The sequence below is a fragment of the Topomyia yanbarensis genome, chromosome 2, assembly GCF_030247195.1.
Source record: "Topomyia yanbarensis strain Yona2022 chromosome 2, ASM3024719v1, whole genome shotgun sequence".
NCBI lineage: Eukaryota > Metazoa > Arthropoda > Insecta > Diptera > Culicidae > Topomyia > Topomyia yanbarensis.
The window spans coordinates 8,669,021-8,681,564 of record NC_080671.1 but is presented as its reverse complement, the minus strand read 5'-3'; the positions used below and the strand labels follow the sequence as shown (position 1 = coordinate 8,681,564).

Here is a 12,544-nt window from a genome sequence, read left to right as displayed (position 1 = left end):
CATTATTTGCAGATGGTTTAGCTTTGACTGGACTGTCATCACCTCTCCCCTCTGCCACCACACAAGGCATCCGTATGACAGTATTGGACGTACAATTGTCGTGTAAATCCAATAGATGTATTTAGGTTTGAGACCCCAGGTCTTTCCAAAAGTTCGTCTGCACTGCCCGAAGGCCATGCACGCTTTCTTGACTCTGAACTCAATGTGAGCAGACCAATTCAGTTTGGAATCCAATATGACTCCAACGTATTTGACTTGATCTGCACACAGTAGCTCAGAATCAAAGAACTGCAAGGGACGAACCCCGGTTGTTATTCGTTTCTTCGTGAAAAGAACCATCGAAGTTTTGCTTGGGTTAACTGATAGTTTAACTTGTCGACACCACTGTTCGACAGCTCTTAATGCCTGTTGCATTAAGTCAAAAATTGTTCCAATGCAAAATCCAGTAATTAGTATTTGGTAATCGTCAGCAAACCCGTAGGTTGGAAATCCAAGCTCATTGAGTTTCTTCAACAAGCCGTCAGCTACTAAGTTCCATAATAAAGGTGACAGAACGCCGCCGTGAGGACAACCGCAATTACTAAACTTCCGTATCTCAGCCTGTCGCAGTGACGAGCTAAGTATGCGGTTACTAAGCATTGCGTTTATCCAACCCGAGATACATGCAGGTATCCAATGACCGCGCGTCGCTTTCAGAATAGACTGGAAGGACACATTGTTAAAAGCACCCTCAATATCTAGGAATACACCCAAGCTAGATTGCTTGAGCGAGAAGGCTTTCTCAATGTTGTAAACAACATCGTGAAGCAGAGTGATCGTGGATTTCCCACACTGATATGCATGTTGCATTTTGTGCAGTGGATATTCAACTAAACTAACGTTCCTGATGTGATGATCGATTATCCGTTCTAAAGTTTTCAGAAGAAAATAACTTAAGCTGATAAGCCTATGCTGTCGGGATATATCCGGTAGCAAGACTGGAAAAAATTATCTTTGTCAAGACATGTTTGAAAATATCAAATCCCTTTTACAGCAACAATGGAAAGATTTCAAGTGATTTGTATGAAGGAAAGCTGTCAACTGCCCACTTGACCGATTCAGTGGTAACCAATGTGCGTGCTAACGCCCACGAGTCCGAATCACCAGAATGAGATCTATGAACATTGTTCAGCTCCGGATCGATACAACCTGGAAAGTGTGCGTCGAAGAGACAATTAAGAACATATTTTCCGTCCGTCACATCTGGTTTTTAAAAATTTCATTGGAAAATCTTTCGATTTTGAGGGAATTTTATTTATCCTGCTGGCATCGTTCAGACTAGAGACATTAGTGCTACGAGCTGACCTAAAAGCATCGCCAGTTTCAAGCTCTTCTCACTCTTCTACTTCGTAGAATGCCACTATGAACGAGTTTGTCGTATCCATGACGACATCCAAGTCGTCTGGTTGACTAATTATCCATGTAATTTAGTAGCTAAGTTTTCCAAAAAAAGGTCCCAGTTTGTAGATTAATAATTACGATATGTTGCCACATTGAGGGTAACATCAAGATGATCGAACAATATATATTTATGATAGGATAGAAACGGTTCAGATTCATTTGGAGCCTGCCAATTTCCCTATTCATGCGAAACTCTTTCAGAGTAAAGCAGTATATCTAACACATCCTCTCCCCCAGACCTCAGAAAAATTGGTCGTTGGAATATGAAAGATTTGTACTACTTATGTACTGCATTGGTTCAAAACCTCTTAGATTGATGTCTGAGCTGCCCCAAATGCTGTGATTACCATTTATATACAACAATTAATGATGAGTGAAAGCCCATTTCTGCTAAAAATATAGTACAACACTTTTGCAATCATTAGCATTAGATTTTGAATTCATCTCGTCAGTATCTAGCACCTGCTTGGGGCCAAACTAGACGATGTTTCTCAACTAGAATACAAATTAGCAGTAATTAAACACAATAATCCAAACACTCACACGACACATGTGAACGCTTAAAGTAATTGGCTTGTCCCGATTGATGTCCCGGGAAGCAACGACAGAAGCTCTGGTTTGTCAACGCGGAAGCGAAAACGAACTCTTGCCTTTTGGCTAGGGAACCATTTGTATTGTGTTTATTGTTAATAGTTTAGATACATCGTCTAACTTGATCTCAACTTGGTGCAATTCGAAACACAAAAATCAACTTTAACATAAGTTAGGTCTTGTGACCTTAATACCGAAATTTGGGAATTAATATTGTATAACAAAAAGGCGCTTAAAATGTCATAAAAATTGACACAGACTTGCTGTTTAAAAAATTAAATCCTACGTAGGTGGCTGAAAAAGTGCTTTTGTATACACATATATTACACTTTTTCTCCTTAGAGGGAAATATAGTATAAACATATATTAACCTATGAAGCATGTGAAACCTATGGTGGGAAACGCATACTTTCAATACATGAACCTAGCTGATGATGATGGTAGTTCTTCATAGGAATTATGTATGGCATCAAAGATCTAAAAGTGTTTTGGCTTCAATGTGTGTCGCTTGTCACAATCGTGCTACGCTATATCTCAGTAGTCAATCCGAATTTCAATATACTGAATAAGCAAATTTGTAGTGATGTGAAAATCCAGTAACTTATCTAATTCGGATTACTCCAAAATAGCCGACACACTTTGTTTACGGAAGGCACCTTAAACTCATCACGGTGCACAATTTTGTTTTGTTAAGACAACGATGAAATAGTGTACGGTACACCCACCCTACTTCAGCATTCACCCTTGATCAAAGAACTTTTCATCCTCAAACAACGACATGCAACTATGAAGATCAGATTACCACATGCTAATTCTGCCAGGTTACTGCTACATTATGCAAATGCTATTACGAGAAATGCCACGCAATATCTTTTCTTTCTAGTCTTCAAACGTCCTGGTATCTTTCCAATAGCCACTACAATATGTCTCTTTTTGCCAATCTTAGATTGAAACACGAATCTTCTCTGTGATATGCTGCTTTTTAATTTTAATCGCTTATACTTGAACTTAGGGTGCCCGTGATTTTGCCTTTTTTTAAATCCTATGCGTGATAGAGAGATCATCTTGCGACTCTATTTTCTGCATATATTTTGATGGTTTTCCCATACAAAGATAAATATTGGCCTACATGGCTCAACTTTTTAAGAGTCTTAGAGCGAACCATGCTACTGTGCATCTATTTACAACTGTTCAATGTTAGGGTCCCCTTAGTTCAATAGTGCTCAGGGGCCCGAGTGGTCTCAAGGTGGCCCTGCAAAAATTATTAAACATTTAAGCATCACCCAACATGTACTGGAAGTTGTATCCTCCCTATCCCGCAGTCTAATGACTGAATTCTGAAATTATCTATTCGCCATCGAGACGCACTCAACCCGCAGATGAATATTGCCGAAGACACCACGCTTCTAAATTATCATGATCTCAAAGTGCACAATTTAGTAAAATAGTGCATCCTAACTAGCCTCCTAGCAAAATTATTTCAAATTGATTTGCCCAAAATTGCATAGCCCTTGATCTCCTCTAGAACTTTGCCGAAAACACAATCTTTCTAAGTTATTGAACATTTGAGAGATGTTGTCATATTCTATAATGTGCAGTAAGTTGATACGCTCATTAGCGCCATATAGCTAGATTGTCCCAAACTAATCTATCACCATCTGGTAGTCTTTGATTTCTCGAGCAACTTTACTGGAGACAGTAACATTTAGTGAAATAACGAAACATTTCGTTTCAATCACGAAAAACAGTTTAAGCGTTCCACTCTTCAGAACATGACAGCCGTCGTGACCACCCAAAATAGCAATCACAACTTATGATAGCATAAAACAACTGCACACCAGGGATTCCATTGAAATCTGTGTATCGGTTAAAAAACACTGTGATGACTAAACCCGAAAAAATGTGTGAAAATCTGTGTTGAATTTTTAAAAATGCTCTGAAAAACCACAATATTTCCAAAAATCTGTGGAAATCCGTGAAATTTTAATCAAAATGCCAAAAATTGTAAAAAAAAATTGTGAATATGGTAACTCTGTTGCACAAATAAAACGTTTGCAGTCATTTTATACGATCATAAGTAATTTGTGCTTCTTTAGACATAACGTCTGCACGGCGCACACTGGCTGGAGGCCGGAAAAAAACTCAAAAACTTATGTTTGAAATTTCCTTCCTGAAAAAAATTAATCAATTATCCTTTGTTTACATTAGCTTTGGCAGCACTATGGTATGGGATTTTTTCTCCTGGCCGACTAGCCACAGTTGGATCTATTTGTTGATAAAAAATATGTCGAATTATGTATCAAGAGAAATAATTGAAAAGAGATTAGTATAATTATTCCAGAGAATATGTGTAAAGGCAATATTTTGATACTACATTCCATGGCGGAACTTGACCTTCTATTTCGATAAACTTTTTCTTTTTATTCCAAAATACAGAAACATTAAGGGGTCATTACTGTCTGGTGTAAAGTGCTCAAACCGAAATTTTACGATTTTGAAGGCAAGGCAAAAATATTTTCGGTAACGTATAGCCACACAAACGAGCGTTCCAATAGTAGATGTTCAACCATTTCCACGTCGAAGAGCGCCGTGGCGAACACAATAACTTTTGATAAAATTGTCTGACACAGGAAATTCAATAAGATTTGTGAAGCTTAGACTTGTTGTTACTCGATGAACAAAAATTTAAAAATAAGTTCTAGTTTCGGAAAATGGCTTTATGAAAACTGAAAAATCTCATGTTTTACTGTAAAATTCGCTCATTTTTACTTCAAAATAACAGGGAGAAAAAAATTTTATTCGGTTTTCTGTAGTTTATCGACAGGCTAAACATATTGTACATTGTCGTAAAAAAATCAAGTCAATTCGTTGATTAATTTTTGAGTTATCGTGTTCGCTAATTTCGAGAAAAACGCTATTAAAGGGTGTCCCACATCAAAGTGCATCACGGTAAAATATAGAAAATAACCCTATTGGGTATTTTCTCTTAAAAATGTGGCTAGACGTAGTTTAGAGTGTATTGTTTACACTGTATTTTTATCGCTCTCAGTTTTTCGAAAATTGTTACCGATAGATTGAAATCTGCGTGTGTTACAGCAAATACGCGCAAGGAACGCATGGCTGTTTAAAACAAAAGAGGCTCAGCGTGGCCTCCGAGATTGCAGGATACTATTCTAGAGGTTCAATACTAACAATTAAGTGGATAAATAAGATGTCGATTTTTTTCCACTACGTCAGATACCCCCTTAATATTGAACAAAGAACTCATAAAAGATTTTGAATCGTATATATCGTATATATCAAAAATATCAAAACACAAATCAACTGTTTTCCTTTTCGTCCTTCGCCTGGTCTTCCAAAATTCGCGCTTTTTATGGCTCAAGACAATAGGTTTCGATTTTACGGAGTTCAAAACTGTTTAGAGTTCATTTCTGTCGGCACAAAATCCACAAACTTAAACGCATACCACTTCTTATGGTTTTAGAAAAGTGGAACGAAGCCAAACCGGGTCAAAACAACGATTATACTTCAAAAACAAAAATGGTTGACTACATTTGCCACAAGTACGGGTGGCCTGTCATATCAGGTATTTCGAAGCGAATTTGGATGGCTTCATCTGTTTTAAATGGTCATCCATAGCTTGTCCTAACCTGAAAATTTCATGTAAAGTGGCATAAAATTGAAAATGATTCGGGTATCTTCTAAATATCACAGAAACGCAAGATAGAAAACACAGTGCTATAAAATAAAGAAAATTGAATGAATTTTTAAAGTGATATAGTAAAGGTTGTAGGTTTGGTCAAATACAACACAAAACCACATTTGAACAATTTAATATACCCTCAAAATCTTGATTTATCGCAAAAAAATCTATTTTTCGGAACTTTCGGAACTAAATTTTTTTTGCGCGGTCATTTTTCAACCGATTTTTTATTTTTTGAGTGTGTTGGAAAGAAGAAGAAACTACCTTTCCAACGATATGCTATGTTATGTTCTTTTGTTAAAAGCACTATTCGATTTAGGGACAACAATATGAAAGTTACCATTATTTTGCTATTTTTTCATTAAAAAAATATGAAAAGAGCTCAACATTTTTTAGAAAGCGTCTTTGTTTTAATAAAAATTTAAGGGGAACATTTATTTTCTCATCCAATGACCTATTTTTGATCAAAATCGGTTGAAAAATAGCTGAGTTATTATTTTTTTTCCAAATTAGAAACATGCTCGCATGAACTTTTATAAAATTTTCAAAAAAAGCGATTTTTTTGCTCGATTACGTATACATTCAAAAGTATGTGTGTGAACTTTAAACATGAAATTGGATAAAATAACAGAAGATATAATTATAGCATCTTATATTGCAAGACAATACCTCACTAACCTCTTAAGAGTTCATGCGAGCAGGTTTCTAATTTGGAAAAAAATCAATAACTCAGGCATTTTTTTTACCGATTTTGTTCAAAAGTAGGTCATTGGATGCGGACTTAAATGTTATCCTTAAATTTGTACTAAAATAAAGACGTTTCCTGATAAAAATGTTGAGCAATTTTTATATCATTAATGAAAAAATATCAAAATAATGGTAACTTTCATATTGTTGTCCCAAAACCGCATAGTACTTTTAACAAAAGAACATAACATAGTGTACCGTTGGAAAGGGATTTTTTCTTCTTTCCAAAACACTCAAAAAATTTGCACTCGATTGAAAAATGACAGTGCAAAAAAAAATTTAGGGCCGAAAGTTTCGAAAAATCGTTTTTTTTTGCTATATATCAAGATTTTGAGGATATTCTACATTTTTCATACATTGTTTTGTGTCGCATTTAATGAGATCTACAATCTATATTAAGCCTCTTGAAAAGTACAAAATGACTGTAGCACCGTGTAATGAATCATGCACCAGGAAAAAAAGTTCATGATTTTGTGCACTATTTCACTAGCACAAATGATTTATCGTGACTATTATACTAGGAATCATGAACGAGTTCACGAATGCGCGAAAAATATTTTATGCTTTCGTGAACTATTTCACAGGCAAAGACTTTTGATACCTTATTGTACGAGATTGAACATGGATGATATGAGATGAAATTAATATTATTTCTTCACGAATTTTCGAATTTTTGATTGAACGCTTTTTATAAACTTTTGGAAAAGTTTATCGTCTCATATTTCTAGACGCGTGCAGCGGGCCTTCTTCGCAATCGCTCAATAATGTTCGATGGACCGAATACAAATATGATGGATTGAAGTCTTTCTCTATGACATTTTCCGTGAGCCAATTAAGAGTTGTTTTGACATTGTGCGCCTTCGCTAAATCCGGCCAAAACAGTGGAGAGTTACTATTCGTCTTATACGAAGGCAGCAATCTCTTTGCATATAAATTACGGACACTCAGATCGAAAGTCATTGCATGTATTGTTCCGGAGTGCAAAAATGGCAGACTTCAAACTGCAGAAACATATTGCTTGCCATATCTGCACTTTGCGAACGAATTTCTTCACTTGAATTAACATGCCCGCATCGCTTACATCCTTCCGACGGCAGTATATAATTTTGGACCTGAAAGGGTCTTTAAGTCTTCTTACACATACGCCTCGTTCTGTTCTGCAAAGTTTGAACTTTCTTTAGTTTCGATTTGACACGCCCCACAGTAGCGGATTTCCCTAAAAACCTGGCCAAAAGTCGAAAATGGTTTTGATTGATCTGCAAAGGTGTATACCATGGTTTTTTGGGGCGTAGATTACGATTTTGATGTCAGATTTTCAAAATTCAAAATGGCGCATGCAAAATGGCCGACATTTTAATCTAAAAATAAGTAAATTTTCGCGAAGGAAGATTTAATGGCTCCAGTATGCCAATAACGTTTATAATGTATCGAATTTTAAATAGTGTGTAGCTAAATGATAGAATTTGTTGATTTGCATGCTTTAAGAGGATTGGGTGTCTAGATAATGTAGCTATTATGAGAATTGATGTTATTAGTCATTTCAAACTATGTACTTTGAAATATTATGCAACATAGTTACAAAACTTTTAAACTCTCTGTACGATTATTGTTCAATTGCTGATGCATATATTTCTCAAAGAACGAAAAATAGTATTATTCTAACATACAAAAAATAAGCCGATTCTGCGACGAAATGCATGGAGTGAAAATTGACAACAAGTTTGCATGCAAATTGCAGTAACTAAAAATAAATATGAAAAAAATACGAAAATAAGTGAAATTCACTAAGATTGATAGTTTTATTTAAATTAAATTTGACCGAGGATTTGTCCAAAGTACATTATTATACGATGAAACATTTAAATTCTTGCATTATACTTGGTCAGAACATGCTAGTACTGCTTCCTGTTATAGTTTTGAGCAACCACGTTTTATTGTCATGCTTGCTGACATGCTACGACTGTTAACCTTCTCACAAACAAATTCGACAAACTGGAGTGTACGCCAAAGTGAGCTCTTTGGCCAAATAACGGCCAGAGATCCCCGTATTCTTTTGCACTACTCTACTCTTTTCGCTTGTAGTATCCAGTCATATATTCCACCTTTAGATTTGTTTTGTTTTGCATGATCAAAGGTCATAGTTCCCCGATAACGTTTAATCATGGCATCCATAATCGATTTTTGATATTTGGAATCTTTGGTGATTACTTCTGTTGACTTCGTTGGATTTCAATATGAACGACCAAAATTATTTACGTCTTTTGCGTTTCGCTTTTGATAACTTTTGAACATGTTTATGAATTTCGATGAAATTTTCACTACTAAATACACAATTCTTTCTGATCAAAATGCAATGTATTGTGCGACTCGCTATGACAACCGGAGGTGCAGTAGTAATTAAAAGTACGAGTCCAAATTTTAATCTAAAAATCTTATAATCCATCTCCGTCTCCACTTAATCAAAGATTCAAGAATTCTATTATGTTCCAAATAGAGAATCGTTCAAGGAACACAAATTACCTTAAAACATAGTGGACATACGTGGACAAAAAAAGTATTTCAATAATTTAGCAAAAATGTCTGTTGAAACCGTCTGCTACAAAAGCGTGAAAGTTATTGACATTTTCTATAGACAAACAAAATAATATGTTTTGACATCAGTACATATAATTAAAGTACATACCGTCAGCATAACTTTCCATTATTACACATTTGAAACCGACACTTTTATCAAAATCTAGCTACACTTGAATAATACTGATATTACGGGCGCTCGATGAAAAATATGAGCAAAGCGCGATGGTTTAAACTGTTTGGATGTGTCAACACCTCAAATATGAAAATTTTGGAGTGTTTCACTTAAAATAGCATGCGGCAGCACCATCTGAAGGACAATATATGCACTAGACCCCAAAGTACTACCATGCAATTTTCGACTTTTGGCCAGGTTTTTAGTCAAATCCGCCACTGTGCGCCCCCAAGCTGAGACAAGATATTGGACTTGTGAATGGATGCACGCCTAGTAAAATTGTATAAGAATGCTTTGCGGGACGTACAATCTCACTTTCCAAAGAGCACCCGATAGCGATGAAACTTTGTTTTCAACGCTTTTGATGTGTGTATCCCAGGACAAAATCGAGTCCAAATGGAGGCCCAAGTATTTAAAAGTGTTTACTTTTTCTACATATGTTTCATTTAAACAAGGATTTGCATGGTTTGGCATTTTTTCCTAGGTGAATGGAAAATCATATACTTTGTTTTAGACAAGTTTAGTGAAAGTAAATTCGCATCGAAGAAACTTTTAAGAATTTTAAGGTCGTGTTCAATGTAAGAGATTACTGTGTTGACTTCTGCACAGGGATAAAACAGAGCAGTGTCATCAGCAAAAAAGTCTAGGTACACCTTTTAATTTCAAATTGCCAATATCGTTAACGTACAATAAAAATAACAGAGGTCCTATGTTGCTGCTTTGAGGGACACCTACCCCAACAGGGCGACATGAGCTGCGAGCACTTCCAATTGACACATACTGTGATCTGTGCGTCAGATAACTGTTCAACACATTATGAGCAACTCCTCTAATACTATACAACTCCAGCTTATTAAGCAGTATGGTGAGATTTATCGTATCAAATGCCTTTTTTAAGTCTAGAAATAAACCTCCAACCATTTTTTTGTTGTCAATTTCACCAGCCAGATAATCAATCAACTCTGTGATGGCCGTCATTGTGCCACAATTCTCCCTAAAACCGTATTGGAAATTGTTCAGTATTTTATTAGTTTCGATGAACTCTACTAGCCTATTGACGAGAAGCTTCTCTATAATTTTATTTAAAACCGATAGCGTCGATATAGGGCGGTAGTTACAGGGGTCACTTGTGTTTCCAGACTTGAAGACTGGAGTCACTTTAGCTGTTTTAAGGCAGTCGGGATAAACACCAGTTTCAATAATTATATTGAACACTTGAGTGAGGATTGTAGCAAAAGATAGATAATTGTGTTTTAAAATACTAGCTGGCAAATTATCAGGGCCACTACATTTCTTAGCATCGAGGTTCCCGATTAAAATAGTTACTTTGTTAATATTGGTAGGCCGTAAGAAAATTGTGGTACGGTTTCGTTTCACATATCTTAGAGGGTTGACGTTGATAGGACTTACTGTGCTGCTTGCAAGATTGCTACCAATACTCATTAAAAATTTCGCAGACATCTTGCTCATTTTGAATTATTGAACCATTTACTGACAAATTGATTTTATCCTTAGCCTTCGTTCGCCCAAAAATAATATTTATATTTTCCACAGTTCTTCACTTCATTCTCAATACGCAATATTGTGGCAATTACGAATTTAAACCGCACAATGAAGTAAACTAGATGAAGAATGACACTAAAACGCATAGCTTGATTGATTGATTGTATTGACCGGCTTTTAACCTAATAGGTCATTCACCCGTACGCACAGCTTTATGTGATGAGCATATTAAAACCATCGTAAATACAGGGTGTTTGGTTCATGGTTAAGAACCTCTCGAGAGATGATTGACTGTCATATTTGGAGAAAAAAATCGTTTTACACATACCTCAACCGTTACTATTTTATTGAATTTTTTGTGTTAAAAACTTAGTTGCCTTAAAATAGCTCTAACTCAAAAAATATACTTTGTATTTCAAATCTTTTAGATCCATTGGATAGGTGAGAAAATTTTCCATTGAAAAATGTCCTCAAATTTTTCAGCTAATGAGGTTAAGTAACCTTTTCATAGTAATTTATTTAAAATTTAACATTTTGATCGATTTTTCGTTCATTTCGCGAAAATCCTAATAGTTAACATCACCATTTTAATAATTCAAATTTTTAGTCTTGAAGAGTTGTATAATTTGTTCTTTGACATGATACACTTATCTTTTCTTGTTTTCATGTGTTTGGTTTATTGAACTTGGATATTTTTATCTCATATTCACTAATACTAGCTCTTATTGAAAAAGCATGGCACTTATTGTACCTTTTCTTAATTTTATTCGAAAACCAGGAAAATTTTGCAGAGAAAAATGTATTAATATCTTTCAGTTAAGTGAATTTAGTATTCTTTTAGAAGTTGATAAGTTTAAAGTTAATGTTATTATTAGCATTTTAGTTATTTCCTTAAGATAGTAAATAAAAAACTTCACTATTATTATCATGGAATTAATGGATCTCAGCAAGTTCTACAATTCTCCCTTTGACTCCATTCAATTATCTCTTTTAATCATTTTGATCTTCTCGTTTCATATGCAAAAACAACGATTTCGTACCCACTACATTTGTGATGAGGTCATGCTGTGTTAACTATTAAATTGCAGCGAAATGAAAAGCGATAGGGATAAAGTGTCAAATAACAAGTTGATTAATAATTAGAATAATTACAAAACTCTCCAAAAACGCAAATTTTGAGTTATTTTACTAGTAAAAAGTCATTTAGTACACTTAACTAAAAGATATCTGTACATACATCGAAAGGAAATTTTCTCAGCTTTACAATGAAGCCCTGGTAGATAGAGAGAGTCTTTTAAGAACTTGCAAGTCAATTACAGGAAAAGTTTAGAAGTGAAATTACAAGAAAATGAGAAGAGATAGGAATATCATGTTGAAGAACAAATTATAAATCGTCCTCATACCCATCTTTTGGATTATAGATATTGCTATAAACATAATTCATTATTCTGAGAAAATTAATAAAAACCTCAACAAAAACACCAACTTTGAACTACTTTACAACTAAAAGGTAATTAAAACTAATTAACTGAAAGATATGAGAACATTATTCAATAGAAAATTTTCTCACCTTTCCAATGGAACTAAATGATTTAAAATACGAGGTATACTTTTCGAGTTAGAGATATTTTAAGATAAATAAGTTTTTAACACAAAAAGTTCGATAACTCTGTAACGGTTGAGATTTGATGGTTTGTGTAGAACGATTTTTTTCTCCAAATATGACAGTCAATCACACCTCGAGAGATTCTTAATCATGAACCAAACACCCTGTATATGCTGCCAATTAAAGGATAAGAGTCGCATATGCA

At 34.9% G+C, this 12,544-nt stretch overlaps 1 protein-coding gene across 18 annotated transcripts in view; it reads left to right on the top strand.

The window, feature by feature from the left end:
• LOC131682893 (voltage-dependent L-type calcium channel subunit beta-1) overlaps positions 1-12,544 on the top strand; it is a 492,666-nt gene that overhangs the window by 391,035 nt on the left and 89,087 nt on the right. The window lies entirely within an intron of this gene.